This window comes from Salvelinus sp. IW2-2015, linkage group LG35, assembly GCF_002910315.2.
Source record: "Salvelinus sp. IW2-2015 linkage group LG35, ASM291031v2, whole genome shotgun sequence".
In the NCBI taxonomy this organism is placed as follows: domain Eukaryota; kingdom Metazoa; phylum Chordata; class Actinopteri; order Salmoniformes; family Salmonidae; genus Salvelinus; species Salvelinus sp. IW2-2015.
Window position 1 is genome coordinate 20,225,202 of NC_036874.1, and position 18,323 is coordinate 20,243,524.

At 43.9% G+C, this 18,323-nt stretch overlaps 1 long non-coding RNA gene across 1 annotated transcript in view; it reads left to right on the top strand.

The window, feature by feature from the left end:
- Nucleotides 1–3,607: 3,607 nt before the first annotated feature.
- LOC139023719 (uncharacterized) overlaps nt 3,608–18,323 on the top strand; it is a 46,191-nt gene continuing 31,475 nt past the window's right edge. The window contains exon 1 of the long non-coding RNA XR_011474859.1: nt 3,608–3,813. This is a non-coding gene — a long non-coding RNA (uncharacterized lncRNA). The remainder of the gene's footprint in view (nt 3,814–18,323) is intronic.

The window sequence follows — 18,323 nt, forward strand, 5'->3', positions numbered from 1 at the left end:
TTATAGGTACAAGCTAATAACAAGGTATATATGCTATCTTATTGAACAAGCAACTTAACTCAAATAATGATGTGTGCGCTAGGCATCTCTCTCCAGCTCTCTCCAGGTTGCTGTGCTGCTTGGCTGGCTAGCTGATCAATGGTTTCCTCCAGATATTGCCACTGTTCTCGCACACACTGCAGTACACACTGCCACCATCAGCTGTGTGTCTCCGCCAGTATCAGAAAGTACTGTAAATATGATGAATCATAGATTGGCAAGGAAATCCTCTTCATCTTCACTGTCCAACTGCATTGTCACAGAGCTGGAACCAGCAGTAGAGTATGGAGTGGCCTTAAAGCTGTATGCTGCTGTGGTGCCAAATTGCTGCAGAACTAAACTTCAGTTTATGCTGGTAACAGGTATCACCAGCCAGCTTCAGTCCATACCGCACCAGGAGTATGGGAGTTGAGAGTGTGCAGTGACATTCTATTTCTTAACTTTGACTTGACCACACTCACTTGGCTGAACAGCCGTTCAACCTCCGCATTCGAGTGTTGCAAGGAGAGGGCAGCGAGTGTAGCTTTGCACAGTTCTTCAAATGGACTTGACCCGGAAGAGTCTGTGTAGTTATTGACTTCACTCCAAAACTCAACTGTATTTTCAGTTGAGTCCCACCTAAACAGATGGATGTTTCTCCATTGGGAAAATATTTGATCAATTGTTTGGGGCTGGTATCCCAGTAGCTCAGCTACTTTAATAATTTCAGTGGTGCCTTTATTGTGCTTTAGCGTTTCCTTAACACTGAACAAGGCCATGTTTCGCAAGGCTTCAAGGTTGTCTGGGAGCCTTGCTTGCAGCTCCTTGCTTAAAGCAACAATGTAGTTGATGCACTGTCTCCGAATGGCCTTTTTGTCCTCTGGCGCAAGACTGAGTTGGTACACTGTGCTCTCGAAAAGGTACCCAAGGTATGGTGATTGACTGAGATGTCCATCAATGGCATCCTTCAGGACATCAATTTTTGCCATAGGGTTGACTACTCTGCTGCAAATTGATGTTAAGAGGTGTACCAGATTGTCCAAAAGCTAGACAGGATCTGTTTGCTCTCCCTCAAATGACTTCACTGCAACTTGTACATCGGACAGGATTGATTTCAAGAATGTCAGGTAGACATAGTTGGTCTTGTCCATGTACATGGCGTGGAGCACATGCGCCATGAAGCAACGCTCAATGGCCTTGGTCAACTCAAAGTGGAGTTTCAGTTCTTCCCACTGGCTCAATATACGAGTTACCGCAGGCTCAATGGATAGCCAACGAGTGCGTACAAAGCATACACTGCTTTGTACACCTCGTGCCGTTTTGGGGAAATCGAAAACCAGTTGCAGGTTTCCCTGATTACGTACTCAACACTCCTAGGGATGGTTTCTTTGGATGCTGCACTGACAGCCAATTGTAAAGAATGGCACACACAGCGGATGAGTACCAAATTGGGAAATGCACATTCTTCCTTTAAGATTCTCTTTTTTAAGGTTACACTTCTCAAGAAACTCAACTACCGCCTTTGCTATTGATCTGGCATCGCCCCCCTCCAATTCAACCAGACCAAGAAATGTGAACACAACGGTTCTTTTTTTAGCACTGAAATACAGAATCACCACACCCAGGTATTTCGAGACACTGACATCAGTGGACTCATCCAAAAAGAGACTGAACTTCTCACCCCCCCACATCTGATGTTACTCTTTTGAGAAAATAAGGAGCCAGTACCCCCCCTAATCATTTCTGTGCACATGGTGCGGTGCATTTGGAAGTTTGCTGCTGCCACAGAATCTGAAAAGGCAGCTTTGCAAGCCATACCTAAATGGTTGCATGCTAGCAGCGAACAATGCTCCGCAATGGCCATTGCCATAGTAGCTTCTGCTCTTTTGCAGTTATCCACATTCTTAACCAACTGTGGTAATGTAGACTGCGTTTTGGGGTTGTACGGTTTTGATTTATTTATATGCTTTGCTGTAAAAACAATGTTTTTTTGATGTCATACATTTTTGCAAGCATATCTGATTTGCAGTACGCACAGTATGCCCAACAATCATCCCCAATTTCTGGCTTCAGACTCTGACTCTTTTCTGTACTTCTGGCTGTACAATTTTGATTGAGACATGTTGATTGATGTTGTAAGTTCTGTTCAATATTTGCACCCACCATGCGTCATGTCCGCAATGGTCATGTGAGGTGAAATGTGTATACTTTGGGATGTGAACACTGTGTTTGACCAGACGAAGATCCGTTTCGGATCAAAACGTTGTCAATAAGTGGTGAATTGGGAGCTTTATTAACTTGCTCTATACTAGTATTCTTTATTAGCCCAGCACCTATGTTTTTAAGGATGTGCATATGACCACAAACTTTCCTTTCTAAACATAGCAATGTGAATGCAAAGAGGACTTGGTCCACAAAATAGTTGACATGAACTGGCAAAAGAGTTGAGTCCTCATTCAAAGGAAAGGGCAATGTGAATACAAAGAGAACTGAGTTATTTTGCTCTTTTTTTTACCCCAGAGTTCACTCTAAAGAGGACTGAGATCGGTTCTTTTAAAGAGAACTATATGTGAAAACACCCTTAAATAGCTGAGAAGTATACCAATGTGTTATACCCTCAAGTCCTGGGAAAGTGGTGAAAATGTCAGTTTGTAAAAGTTGAGACAAAAAGTAAGCTGTCTTTTTTATTGGTAGCAGATAATTATGTTCTGATTCCTGATTTGAATAGCAGATAAGTAGACCAATATGTCACACCCTAAGTTTTTGTCTAAAGTTCTGTGACAGTTGTAAAAATGTAAATTGTTTGGAAGTAGAGGTTAGATTTCATATGCTTTCTGTTTAACTTGTTGGGAGAGTGTTCAGTGTAGCATATTTTTGTCAAAAGTTGTGTTGTTCACAGTGAATGGTATGTTGGAAGTCTGGGAGTTGATTATATCACAACAGGACCTTTAGAATGTTGAAGGAATCCCATGAAAATGAATGAAGATGGACAAAAAAGGACAAAAAGCTTAATAGTTATAAAAGTATAAAAGATCAAAAAGTTGTACACACACACACACACACACACACACACACACACACACACACACACACACACAGGTCCTGACCGGTCTGCACATTTTAAAGTTTGAATGAGGTGTTTAGCTTAAAGCTGCAATATGTAACTTTTTGGATGACCCAATTTACATAGAAATATCAATTATAGATCTGTCATTCTCATTGACAGCAAGTCTAAGAAGCGATAGTAGATATGTTCTATGTGCGCTATTTCTATGATTAGTGTGATTAAGTTTAATTTTTGCATCTTTTGCTTTTGGTTTTATACACCAGCTTCAAATACCTGAAAATGCAATATTTTTGATTATGTTAAATATATTTCACAGCGGTTTAGATGATACAATGATTTTCTACACTATACATAAACTGAGATTAGGTAAACGTCGTTTTCCAGGTAGTAATTATAAGAAGTATGACGAATATTTAAAGTGGGGACTTTTGCTTCACAAGTCCCATCTATTTAAAATGTCCTAGCAAGCCAGGCCAATGGGAGACGAGGAAAGGGGGCGGGATCCTTTTGACGTCTCGTGCGGCGGCGCTGAGTGTTTGCTTAGCGCGAGATTGTGTTTTTGTTGTTCTAATCAGCTGAATGTGGCTTCGTAGTTCCAGTTTGACAAGGCGTAGGGAAAGCCCCCCCAGTTTGTTTAGTGCCAGATCTGCACTGCACACACCGCGACACAACTGAGGAAATGCGGACTTCTGGCCCTTTCGCTACAGTACCCACACCGTAGCAAGCTGGTAAGTAGTGCTAAACGGTGTAACTTCACGCTATGTATTTTAGTCTTTCGAATGACCGGGTTCGTGAATAATTTGATGCCATTATGTTCAAGCTCTATGAAATAAGAAGAAATATGGCAGTTGTAGGCTAATGCTGTGAAATGGAGGACTTTGACACTCACTCTATTTTTCCAATATTTGAGCTGCTCAAGATTCAAGTTGCCTAATCTCAGTGTGAAGTGGACAGTATTACATTGCTACTGTAACGGTATTGGAACTGTAGTACATGCCGTGAATTGAATTGCACTTCCTGACTGTCAAATCACAGAGTTTCTAAACCCAGAGTCACAACATCGCAAGACTTTCGGGAACGCTTGCGAAACAGACCAACTGACCAGTTCCAGGTTTGGTGTTTGACAACTCAATGAGAGTAAATCTTCCTTAGTTAATGTTCTCGAAATGTAAAGGTACAAACTTGATTCGAGCCAATCTCTTAAATAGTTGAACACTCCAGCCTCTTGAAGGTGACAAACTAACGTTTTCATTTAATTCAGAAACAACTTCATATCGAAGGAGGGCCTTTATCTGACGGCCTGCACATGCGTAGTTTGGCGCGAGACGACCGTTAGACCATTTACGTGTTTCTGCGCATGAGTTTCGCGAGCTAACATCGCCATGACATCGCCAAGTGTGATCGTGGATCTCTACTGAACAAGCAGTTTCTGCCTATCTTCATACTGTACTGTCTTTGATCAAATTCTGAATATGTTATGTTATTATTTATAGGAATGTTGAATGTGTTGTATTTTGACATAGGATAAAATAAGAATATGCTATATATTTGACATGCGCGCAACTGTCCGTTGAAAACAGACCGTTTTTTTGTAATATAGCCTAATATCGTGCATTTCTAGTATCAATTGTGTGCGTAAAATAAATGTGCATTTATTTGTGTTTTTTTGGTTACATTCTTGTGCATTCGGGAAAAAGAAGGGTGGCAAAAAATCGTTCGGCCTACCTGCCTTCATTCACCAACGTCAAGTCTGACCATTTATATGAATTAATGTGCTAACTTGCTCAACATAGTCTTGATGATTGCAGTTGATCATTTTATACCTGTCTCTTATACACATCTAGATGTGTATAAGAGACAGACATCTGCCAAGATGTGATTTCTAGAAATATCATCTTGAAATGTGAAAGCAAAGCATGCATTCATCCAGTTTTGGCTTACCTATATGCCAGTCATCTGTTGATGATGAATTCTGGAGAGCGCCCACTGCCCAGAATGAAATTACTTATAGCCTAGCGATGGGCTGCTTTGTTGGGAAACTTGAGTCGGTGCACTGTAGTGGGTCGCCTGGCTGAAAACACACATTACAATAATGCTGATCGTATGAGATCTCCTTCTTATACTGGTGATATGACATTTTCTGTGCATTGGTCATAGGACATGGTCAATACATTTTTGTTATTGTCTGCGTTTGGTGCGATGCGTTCGTGGTTCCTTTTTACGCACGCTAAAAGGTACTGCCATCAGGGGCATTTTAGGACAAACAGTTAGACTATACTGTAGGCCTACATGACATGCCCATGATATAAAAAATATGTTTTTAATGAAATTCTGAAGCGTTTGCTTTGCATCTATTCCTTATTTCCTTTATATTTTCTATTACCTCATATATTAATGGGTCATTACTTATTAGTGTGTGTAATTTTAAAATCTGTATACATTTCTTTCATTTTTTTATACTGTCCTTCATTCAGAGAGAAGTATCTCGCTCTTTTGGAAGTTTAGAATTTTCACTGTGCACATTCCTAATAATCTCATTCACAACCCATCAGTGTTTCATTACAAATAAATCTACCCATTTCAATCATCTGTTGCCTCCGTCTTTATTATTTTCCATGTACAAGTTTCATTACAGCTTAAGTGTAATACTGACTAGCACCACCAAGACATTTTCTGACAGAATGTGTCCAAGATGCTCTCTGATCGCCCTCTGCAATTGGTTGGTTGGTTGGTCGCTTCATTTTGTTGTTCGATTTGATTTATAATTGATTTCTGCCTCCTCTCCTAACAGCTAAGTAAAGGATGTCAAGTCAATATATTATTTCACTTACAATGTGTACTGCATTGAAACATAAACATTTTGTTTATATTTGTCCTATTTTAAAACAAACATCGTGTTCCTCTAGTAACTAAAATTGTATTGGTCGCATACACATACTGTATTTAGTAGATGTTATTGCGGGTGTAGCGAAATGCTTGTGTTCCTAGCTCCAACAGTGCAGTAATATCTAAGACACACACACAAAAGTAAAATAATGGAATTTAGAAATATTAGGAGGAGCTGTGTGTGTGTGTGTATAGTGCATTCGGAAAGTATTCAGACCCTGTGAATTTTTCCACATTTTGTTACATTACAGCCTTACTCTAAAATTGATTAAATAAATAAAAAATCCTCATCAATCTACACACATTACACCATAATGACAAAGCAAAAACAGGTATTTAGAAATTGTTGCAAATGTATACAATTTAAAAAATGGATCATTTTACATAAGTATGCAGACCTTTTACTCAGTACTTTGTCTTGGGTATGATGCTACAAGCTTGGCAAACCTTTATTTGGGGAGTTTCTCACATTCTTCTTTGCAAATCCTCTCAGGCTCTATCAGGATGGATGGGGAGTGTTGCTGCACAGCTATTATAAGGCCTCTCCAGAGATGTTCAATCGGGTTCAATTCCGGGCTCTGGCTGGGCCACTCAAGGACATTCAGAAACTTGTCCCGAATTCACTCCTGCGTTATCTTGGTTGTGTGCTTAGGCTCGTTGTCCTGCTGAAAGGTGAACCTTTGCCCCAGTCTGAGGCCCTGAGCACTCTGGAGCAGGTTTTCATCACGGATCTCTCTGTACTTTGCTCCGTTCATCTTTCCCTCAATCCTGCCTCTGAAAAACATCCCCACAGCATGATGCTGCCACCACCGTGCTTCACCGTAGGGAAGGTGCCAGGTTGCCGCCAGACATGAATCTTGGCATTCAGGCCAAGGAGTTCAATCTTGGTTTCATCAGACCAGAGAATCTTGTTTCTCATGGTCTGAGAGTCCTTTTGGTGCCTTTAGGCAACTCCAAGTGTGCTGTCATGTTCCTTTTACTGAGGAGTGGCTTCCGTCTGGCCACTCTACTATAAATGCCTGATTGGTGGAGTGCGGCAGAAATGGTTGTCCTTCTGGAAGGTTCTCCCATCTCCACAGAGGAACTCTGGAGCTCTGTCCGAGTGACCATCGGGTTCTTGGTCAACCCCCTGACCAAGGCCCTTCTCTCCTGATTGCTCAGTTTGGTTGGGCGGCCAACTCTAAGAAGAGTCTTGGTGGTTCCAAACTTCCTCCATTTTAAGAATGATGGAGTCCACTGTGTTCTTAGGGAACTTCAATGCTCCAGAAATGTTTTTGTACCCTTCCCCAGATCTGTGCCTCGACACAGTCCTGTCTCGGAGCTTTACGGACAATTCCTTTGACCTCATTACTTGGTTTTTGCTCTGACATGCACTGTCAACTGTGGGACCTTATACTGTAGACAGGTGTGTGCCTTTCCAAATCATGTCCGATCAATTGAATTTACTACAGGTTGACTCCAATCAAGTTGTGGAAACATCTTATACATGATCAATGGAAACAGGATGCACCTGAGCTCAATTTTGAGTCTCATAGCAACGGGTCTGAATACTTATTTAAATTTTTGTTTTCGCTTTGTCATTATTGGATATTGTGTGTAGATTGAGGGGGACATTTTAATTTAATCCATTTTAGAATAAGGCTGTAACATAGAAAAATGTGGAAAAAGTCAAGGGGTCTGAGTACTTTCTGAATGCACTGCAGTAGCGTTCACTTCAACTGAGCCGCGGGATCCAAAATCCCAAACTATATGAAATCAAACTTTACAAAGAAACACTGTCAGAAATTTACTAAAACAATATACCGAGGTCTCTCGCTCAGATGACATAATTGCTGTTAACCGCTCTTGGGTAGGGGGAAGTATTTTCACGTCCGGATGAAAAGCGTGCCCAGATAAAACTGCCTACTACTCAGGCCCAGATGCTAGGATATGCATATTATTAGTGGATTTGGATAGAAAACACTCTGAAGTTTCTAAAACTGTTTGAATGATGTCTGTGAGTATAACAGAACTCATATGGCAGGCAAAAACCTGAGAGAAAATCCAACCAGGAAGTGGGAAATCTGAGGTTTGTAGTTTTTCAACTCTTTGCTTATCCAAGATACAGTGGAAATGGGGTCATATTGCACTTCCTAAGGCTTCCACTAGATGTCAACACGCTACTGTCCCACATACCCTAGAGAGGTAATGCTCACAATACTAGCTAGCAGTAGCTAGCAGCAGTAGGATAAAATATGTGTATCTGAAGAATACTTAGGATAATGGCTGTCGATTTTATGAGCTCTTAACCAACTGTGCTATTTTTTTATTTGTTTGTAACTTCTTGTATACCACACTATCTACCTAGAGTTTTCATCTGTATTTTTCGTAGCTGTCTACATACCACCACAGACCGATGATGGCACTAAGACCGCACTCAATGAGCTGTATACGGTCATAAGCAAACAGGAAAACACCCATCCAGAGGTGGCCAGGGACTTTAATGCAGGGAAACTTAAATCCGTTTGACCTAATTTCTACCAGCATGTTAAATGTGCAACCAGAGGGAAAATAACCATCTTTACTACATATACAGAGACGCGTACAAAGGTCTACCTCGCTCTCCATTTGGCAAATCTGACCATAGTTCTATCGTCAAATTAAAGCAGGAAGCACCAGTGACTCTGTAAATAAATAAAAAAGTGGTCAGATGAAGCAGATACTAAGCTACAGGACTGTTTTGCTAGCACAGACTGGAATATGTTCTGGGATTCTTCCGATGGCATTGAGGAGTACACCACATCAGTCTCTGGCTTCATCAGTAAGTGCATCGGTGACTTCGTACCCACAGTGACTACGTACATAACCCAAACAGAAGCCATGGATTACAGGCAACATCTGCACTGAGCTAAATGCTAGAGCTGAAGCTTTCAAGGACCGGGACCCGGAAGCTTATAAGAAATCCTGCTATGCCCTCCGATGAACCACCATACCGGGGAAAGCGTGAATACAGGACTAAGATCAATTTGTACTACACCGGCTCTGACGCTCGTCGGATGTGGCAGGGCTTGCAAACTATTACAGACTACAAACGGAAGCACCGCCGCGAGCTGCCCAGTGACACAAGCCTACTAGACGGGCTAAATTACTTCTAAGCTCGCTTCGAGGCAACGAACACTGGTACATGCATGAGTGCATCAGCTGTTCCGGATGACTGTGATCACGCTCTCCGCGGGCGTTGAGAGTAAGACCTTTTTAAACAGGTCAACATTCACAAGGCCACAGTGCCAGACGGATTACCAGGACGTGTACTCCAAGCATGCGCTGATCAACTGGCAAGTGTCTTCACTGACATTTTCAACCTCTCCCTGTCCGAGTCTGTAATACCAACATGTTTCAAGCAGACCACCATAGTCCCTGTGCCCAATAAGACTAAGGCAACCTGCCTAAATGACTACAGACCCGTAACATTCACGTCTGTAGCCATGAAGTGCTTTGAAAGGCTGGTCATGGCTCACAACACCATTATCCCAGAAACCCTAGACCCACTCCAATTTTTATACCGGCCCAACATTCACAGATGATGGAATCTCTATTGCACTTCACACTGCCCTTTCACACCTGGACAAAAGGAACACCTATGTGAGAATGCTATTCACTGACTACAGCTCAGCGTTCCAACCATAGTGCTCTCAAAAGCTCATCAATAAGCTAAGGTCCCTGGGACTAAACACCTCCCTCTGCAACTGGATCCTGGAATTCCTGACGTGCCGCCCCGAGGTGGTAAGAGTAGCTAACAACACATTCGCCACGCTGATCATCGACATGGGACCCCTCGCGTGCGTGCTCAGTCCCCTCCTGTAATCTCTGTTCACTCATGACTGCACAGCCAGGCACGACTCCAACACCATTAAGTTTGTCGATGACACAACAGTGGTAGGCCTGATCACCGACAACAATGAAACAGCTTATAGGGAGGAGGTCAGAGACCTGACCGTGTGCTGCAAGGACAACAACCTCTCCCTCAACGTGATCAAGACAAAGGAGATGATTGTGGACTACAGGAATAGGAGGACCAAGCACGCCCCCATTCTCATAGATGGGGCTGTAGTGGAGCAGGTTGAGCGCTTCAAGTCCCTTGCCGTCCACCTCACCAACAAACTAGAATGGTCCAAACACACCAAGACAGTTGTAAATAGGCCACGACATAGCCTATTCCCCCTGAGGAGACTGAAAAGATTTGGCATGGAGCCTCAGATCCTCAAAAAGTTCTACAGCTGTACCATTGAGCGCATCCTGATGGGTTGCATCACTGCAACATCCGGCGCCGAAACGAGATGGCCACCTCGCTTCGCGTTCCTTGGAAAATATGCAGTATTTTGTTTTTTTATGTGTTATTTCTTACATCGGTACCCCAGGTAATCTTAGGTTTCATTACATACAGTCGGAGGAACTACTGAATATACGATTAACGTCAACTCATCATTGTTCCTACCAGGAATATGACTTTCCCGAAACGGATCCAGTGTTTTGCCTTCCACCCAATACAATGGATCTGATCCCAGCCGGCGACCCTGTGCGACGCCGTAAAAGGGCAAACGAGGCGGTCTCCTGGCCAGGCTTCGGAGACGGGCACATCGCGCTCCACTCCCTAGCATACTACTCGCCAATGTCCATCTCTTACAATAAGGTTGATGAAATCCGAGCACGGGTAGCATTCCAGAGAGACATCAGGGATTGCAACGTGCTCTGCTTCACGGAAACATGGCTAACTCAAGAGACGCTAACGGAGTCGGTGCAGCCAGCTGGTTTCTTCATGCATCGCGCCGACAGAACAAACATCTTTCTGGTAAGAAGAGGGGCGGGGGGGTATGCCTTATGATTTACGAGACGTGGTGTGATCATCATAACAACACACAGGAACTCAAGTCATTCTGTTCACCTGATCTAGAACTCCTCACAATAAAATGTCGACCGCATTATCTAGGGAATTCTCTTCAATCATAATCACAGCCGATATATTCCCCCCCAAGCAGACACATCGATGGCCCTGAACGAACTTTATCTGACTCTTTGTAAACTGGAAACCACACACCCTGAGGCTGCATTCATCGTAGCTGGGGATTTTAACAAGGCTAATCTAAAAACAAAACTCCCTAAATTCTATCAGCATATCGATTGTGCTCCAGGGCTGGAAAAACCCTAGATCATTGTTATACTAATTTCCGCGACGCATATAAGCCCTCCCCCGCCCCCCTTTCGGAAAAGCTGACCACGACTCCATTTTGTTGATTCCAGCCTACAAACAGAAACTAAAACAACAAGCTCCGCCGCTCAGGTCTGTTCAACGCTGGTCCGACCAATCTGATTCCACGCTTCAAGACTGCTTCGATCACGCGGATTGGAATATGTTCCGCATTGCGTCCAACAACAATATTGACGAATATGCTGATTCGGTGAGCGAGTTCATTAGGAAGTGCATTGACGATGTCGTACCACAGCAACGATTAAAACATTCCCAAACCAGAAACCGTGGATTGACGGCAGCATTCGCGTGAAACTGAAAGCGCGAACCACTGCTTTAACCAGGGCAAGGTGACCGAAGCATGACCGAATACAAACAGTGTAGCATTCTCTCCGCAAGGCAATCAAACAGGCTAAGCCCAGTACAGAGACAAAATCGAGTCGCAATTCAACAGCTCAGACACAAGAGGATGTGGCAGGTCTACAGTCAATCACGGATTACAAAAGAAAACCAGCCCCGTCGCGGACCAGGATGTCTTGCTCCCAGACAGGCTAAACAACTTTTTTGCCCGCTTTGAGGACAATACAGTGCCACTGACACGGCCCCCTACCAAAACCTGCGGGCTCTCCTTCACTGCAGCCGAGGTGAGTAAAACATTTAAACGTGTTAACCCTCGCAAGGCTGCAGGCCCAGACGGCATTCCCAGCCGCGCCTCAGAGAATGCCCAGACCAGCTGGCTGGTGTGTTTACGGACATATTCAATCAATCCTTATCCCAGTCTGCTGTTCCCACATGCTTCAAGAGGGCCACCATTGTTCCTGTTCCCAAGAAAGCTAAGGTAACTGAGCTAAACGACTACCGCCCCGTAGCACCACTTCCGTCATCATGAAGTGCTTTGAGAGACTAGTCAAGGACCATATCACCCCACCCTACCGGACACCCTAGACCCACTCCAATTTGCTTACCGACCCAATAGGTCCACAGACGACGCAATCGCAACCACACTGCACACTGCCCTAACCCATCTGGACAAGAGGAATACCCATGTGAGAATGCTGTTCATCGATTACAGCTCAGCATTTAACACCATAGTACCCTCCAAACTCGTCATCAAGCTCGAGACCCTGGGTCTCGACCCGCCCTGTGCAACTGGGTCCTGGACTTCTTGACGGCCGCCCCCCAGGTGGTGAGGGTAGGTAACAACATCCCACCCCGCTGATCCTCAACACTGGGGCCCCACAAGGGTGCGTTCTGAGCCCTCTCCTGTACTCCCTGTTCACCCACGACTGCGTGGCCATGCACGCCTCCAACTCAATCATCAAGTTTGCGGATGACACTACAGTGGTAGGCTTGATTACCAACAACGACGAGACGGCCTACAGGGAGGAGGTGAGGGCCCTCGGAGGTGGTGTCAGGAAAATAACCTCACACTCAACGTCAACAAAACAAAGGAGATGATTGTGGACTTCAGGAAACAGCAGAGGGAGCACCCCCCTATCCACATCGACGGGTCAGTAGTGGAGAAGGTGGAAAGTTTTAAGTTCCTCGGTGTACACATCACGGACAAACTGAATTGGTCCACCCACACAGACAGCGTCGTGAAGAAGGCGCAGCAGCGCCTCTTCAACCTCAGGAGGCTGAAGAAATTCGGCTTGTCACCAAAAGCACTCACAAACTTCTACAGATGCACAATCGAGAGCATCCTGTCGGGCTGTATCACCGCCTGGTACGGCAACTGCCCTCCGCACAAACCGTAAGGCTCTCCAGAGGGTAGTGAGGTCTGCAGAACGCATCACCGGGGCAAACTACCTGCCCTCCAGGACACCTACACCACCCGATGTCACAGGAAGGCCATAAAGATCATCAAGGACAACAACCACCCAAGCCACTGCCTGTTCACCCCGCTATCATCCAGAAGGCGAGGTCAGTACAGGTGCATCAAAGCAGGGACCGAGAGACTGAAAAACAGCTTCTATCTCAAGGCCATCAGACTGTTAAACAGCCACCACTAACATTTAGCGGCCGCTGCCAACATACTGACTCAACTCCAGCCACTTTAAAAATGGGAATTGATGGAAATTATGTAAAAATGTACCACTAGCCACTTTAAACAATGCCACTTAATATAATGTTTACATACCCTACATTACCCATCTCATATGTATATACTGTACTCTATATCATCTACTGCATCTTGCCATCTTTATGTAATACATGTACCACTAGCCACTTTAAACTATGCCACTTTATGTTTACATACCCTACAGTACTCATCTCATATGTATATACCGTACTCCTTATACATCTACTGCATCTTGCCTATGCCGTTCTGTACCACCACTCATTCATATATCTTTATGTACATATTCTTTATCCCTTTACACTTGTGTGTGTATAAGGTAGTAGTTGTGGAATTGTTAGGTTAGATTACTTGTTGGTTATTACTGCATTGTCGGAACTAGAAGCACAAGCATTTCGCTACACTCGCATTAACATCTGCTAACCATGTGTATGTGACTAATAAAATTTGATTTGATTTGCTTGGTATGGCAACTGCTCGGCCTCCGACCACAAGGCACTACAGAGGGTAGTGCTTACGGCCCAGTACATCACTGCGGCCAAGCTTCCTGCCATCCAGGACCTCTATACCAGGCGGTGTCAGAGGAAGGAACAAAAAAAAATCAGAGTCCAGCCACCCTAGTCATAGACTGTTCTCTCTATCGCATAGCAACTGGTACCGAAGCGCCAAGTCTAGGTCCAAGAGGCTTCTAAACAGCTTCTACCCCCAAGCCATAAGACTCCTGAACATCTAGACTGCTCTCTGTTATCTATGCATAGTCACTTTTTAATAACTCTACCTACATGTACATATTACCTCAATTACCTCGACTAACCGGTGCCCCCGCACATTGACTCTGTACAGGTACCCCCTGTACATAGCCTCGCTTTTGTTATTTTACTGCTGCTCTTTAATTATTTGTTACTTTTATGTCTTTTTTGTTGCTATTTTTCTTAACTGCATTGTTGGTTAAGGGCTTGTAAGTAAGCATTTCACTGTAAGGTCTACACCGGTTGTATTCGGCGCATGTGACAAATAAGATTTGATAAACTATACGCAACAGCCGTGATGCAACATTCAAGAAGACACTCATTGTTTGACATGTGTTGATGTTGGTCGCATACACATACTGTATTTAGCAGTTTGGGCTCCCGAGTGGCGCACCAGTCTAAGGCAATGTGTCTCAGTGCTAGAGGCGTCAGTACAGGCCCTGGTTCGATTCCAGGCGGTATCAAAACCGGCTTTGATTGGGAGTCCCGTAGGGCGGCGCACAATTGGCCCAGTGTCGTCCAGGTTAGGGCTTGGCCGGGGTAGTCTGTCATTGTAAATAAGAATTTGTTTTTAACTGATTTGCTTAGCTAAAAATATATATATATGTTGGACATGTGAGCCTTTTGTAGTGAAAGTGGAAATAATTGATCTGACAATATCAGGCAACACCACTTGTTGGATATCTGGCCTTGGTCTCATTTTAAGAGAGGCAGTGCTGAGTCAGACATGGGCCTTACAGCCCTGAACTAACTGGGCAGATTAAGAACATACATCACTCCACATAACTAGTGACTATACACTAGCTGTTTTAATTTAGCTCTCCCTCAGCACATGCCACCTATGAACCTTATCTCTGGCCTGTCTTAAAAGTTGGCTGCCTGGAATCACTGCTGGATTGTGGCGGTTTTGCTTTGCTGAAAAAGAACACGCAGGGGTTATCCCAAGGACATGCTTGGAAAAGCAGGCAAAATAAAATATAGGTGGATTTATGACTATTTAATTGCACCCCGGGTAAGGTGGCACTTTGCTGGTAATACCAGTTTAAGCCATTGAACAGAGGAAGATAGAAAATACACTCTTAAAGGGATAGTTCTGGATTTTGGCAATGAAACCCTTTTTCTACTTCCTCAGAGTCCGATTAACTCGTGGATGGATACCTTTTTTATGTATCTGTGTCCAGTATGATGGAAGTTAGAGGTAGTTTTGCGAGCCAATGGCGATAATGCTAGTTAGAAACTCCCTTCATACTGGACGCAGAGACATACAAATGGCATCCATGAGTTAATCTGACTCTGGGGAGGTAGATAAAGAGCCCCATTGCCAAAATCCCAAGAAGAATTTAGTGGTTAAGTTTCCAACCTTCCATGATGAAGCAGCCAGTTTTCTTAAGAGAAATTATCTGGTTATGATATCATTGCCATGCCCTGATCAAGGTTGCCTATACTGCACCAACACCACACCATCTCTAAACTTCATAGAGAAAACAGTTGAAACCTCTAGGGGCCAGTTTCCCTGATTTAAAGATTAAGCCTAGTTCTGAACTAAAAAGCATGGTCAATGGCCCCTAGTCTACAGGCCTAGATCCAGGCCTTGCTACACTGTCTTTCCTCAGCTCTGGGGCTGCAGTGAAGTCAGTGAAGTACAGTCATGCTCTCGTGCCGAGGGGGATCAGTGTAGAGAGGCCAATATGAAATTATTTCCTCGGAGAGTGGTGTTTGAGCTACTTGTTGTGCTGGCGGGAGACAGCAGCGCTAGCTCAGCATGGAGCCTGGGAGGTTTTGGGTTTGTTTCTTCAGGAAGGTCAATTGTTTGAAGTCATTGTAAAGTTAACCACTTGATCATTTAAACCATTTAGTGCTTTCTCCGATAAGCACTAAATGGTTGTGGTGAAAATGGTCAAAACGTATAGGTTGAGTTTTTATTTTTATAAGTTGGCAGAAGCGGGAGGGATACTGGATTGTTGTGTAACCTTTATTTATCTCGACTTGTTAAGTATGATTACTTTGATATAAAACTTCAACTGAATGTTATTGGAGAACCTCTCATAACTTTACCAGTGGGTGATATTCATAGGGGTGAATGCTAAATATACTAGCTATTCAAGATTTTGCCATTCACTGTTTGATAGGAATTTGAATAGTCCCAATATATCAGCACGCAGGCTGTGCAGCACATAGGTACAGGTATTGTGTGGGTGAGTGCGGCGTGCATGGGTGTGTGCGTGCATCATGTCTGTTCCCTGTAGTTCTCGTGTCCCTGGCTCACACAGTGCTTCAGTTGGGTGACAGCGATTTTCTGCCAATTAACACAGAACCTCTCTTTCAAACACACACACACACACCTTGCGTCCACCTCCCCCTCCTCATCTCTCATACACCGAATCAGCGAAGCAGGTGACATGCCGATTTAAATGCGGTCTGTCCTCTTTTTACTGTGTAGCTTGTGTTTATGTCCGTGTCTGAGTAACTGTGACCATGACTCTGTGGCTGCTATTGTAGTTGTGCATTACCCTTGCTTTGGCCTGCCAGTGGTAATTGAAAGTGCACACACACAAACACACACACACACACACACAGGGTGTTTAATCCCAGAGACTGGTCCTAGGGACAGAAGTAAACAGGCGGACACAACCGTTTCATGTCCCTGCCGCAGGTCATTAATCCTGTTCTCTGAAACACAAGGGAATAATAGAACCACTGTGTCCCTCAGAGAAGAGGGAGCCAGGAACAAGGCCCTGGACACACACATTTTTGTGGGGGGGGGGCTGAAAACAAGGGACCTGGAGCACTGTTCAGGAAGCCAACTGGCCCACTAGCCTGATTTATTTCAGTAAGGTCATTCATTAATTGTAAAGGCACAACATGCATCCTTAAAATGTAGACCAGAGATCATCAATTAGATTCAGCCGCGGGCCAAACATTTCTAAAAACCTGTTTTCACTTTGCCATTATGGGGTATGTTGATGAGGAAAACATTTTAATTAATCAATTTTAGAATAAAATGTGGAAATAGGGAAGGTGTCTGAATACTTTCCGAATGCCTTGTATATCCATGGCCCAGACCCATCCTAGTGTGTTGGCTACCTCAACGAATGAGTCTTCGGTAGCAGACTCGACTGATGTTATTGTTGTTGGTTCTGCAGTAAGTGTAGATGGGGAGGATGTTGTTACTGTAACACTCCTGACTCCCACAGTAGTTAATCATTACATGTGCTCATATTTACCAACAGAACATGGGCTCATATGAGGGCTTTTGCATGGCTCAGTTGTCAAATAGCTCCCTACATGAAATGGTCTTAATGGTACCCAATACCTGTAACCACACAAGGCCTTTAGGTAACAGCTCTCCCACTGAGGTTTAGTGTGTGGGGAAAATATTGTCTGTTCTACTTCTGCCTGGACGATATCTTTGTGTAAACTGAAGTTGGCTGTGACAATCCCTCATGTTATAGGCTCCTTTTGGGAGAGGGAATGTGGAGAACGTGTGTGTGTGTCTGCTTAGTCTCTTGTGCAACAGTGGCAGTGTGACTGCAATGTCATACACCACAATTACTGTATGTCTGTGGTGGCAGGCTATTATTGGTAAGAACAGTGTTTGGAGGGGTGTCTTGTTTTAGGAATGGATAAGAAAGCTACTGCCCATGCAGTGTCCACTGTCCAGAGCTGGTGACTGGTCTCTCATCTCATTGACATGGGATACCATTGAAATGGAGGCTTACCTGTAACCTTCACACGTTAACATTTTTCATGGAATCCTATAGCCTTAATGTGTTTAGTGGATGCAGGGTCCAAATGACCATGGCTAGATAGTGCTGTGTGGTTGGGGACAGAAGCACCAGATCATCAGCAAACAGTAGACATTTGACTTCAGATTCTTGTAGGGTGAGGCCAGGTGCTGCAGACTGTTCTAGTGCCCTGGCCAATTCGTTGATATACACTACCGGTCAAAAGTTTTAGAACACCTACTCATTCAAGGGTTTTTGGTTATTTTGACTATTTTCTACATTGTAGAATAATAATGATGTCATCAAAACTATGAAATAACACATGTGGAATCATGTAGTAACAAAAAAAGTCTTAAACAAAACAAAATATATTTTATATTTGAGATTCTTCAAATAGCCACCCTTTGCCTTGATGACAGCTTTGCACACTATTGGCGTTCTCTCAACCAGCTTCACCTGGAATGCTTTTCCAACAGTCTTGAAGGAGTTCCCACATGTGCACTTGTTGGCTGCTTTTCCTTCAGTCGGCGATCCAACTCATCCCAAACCATCTCAATTGGGTTGAGGTCGGGTG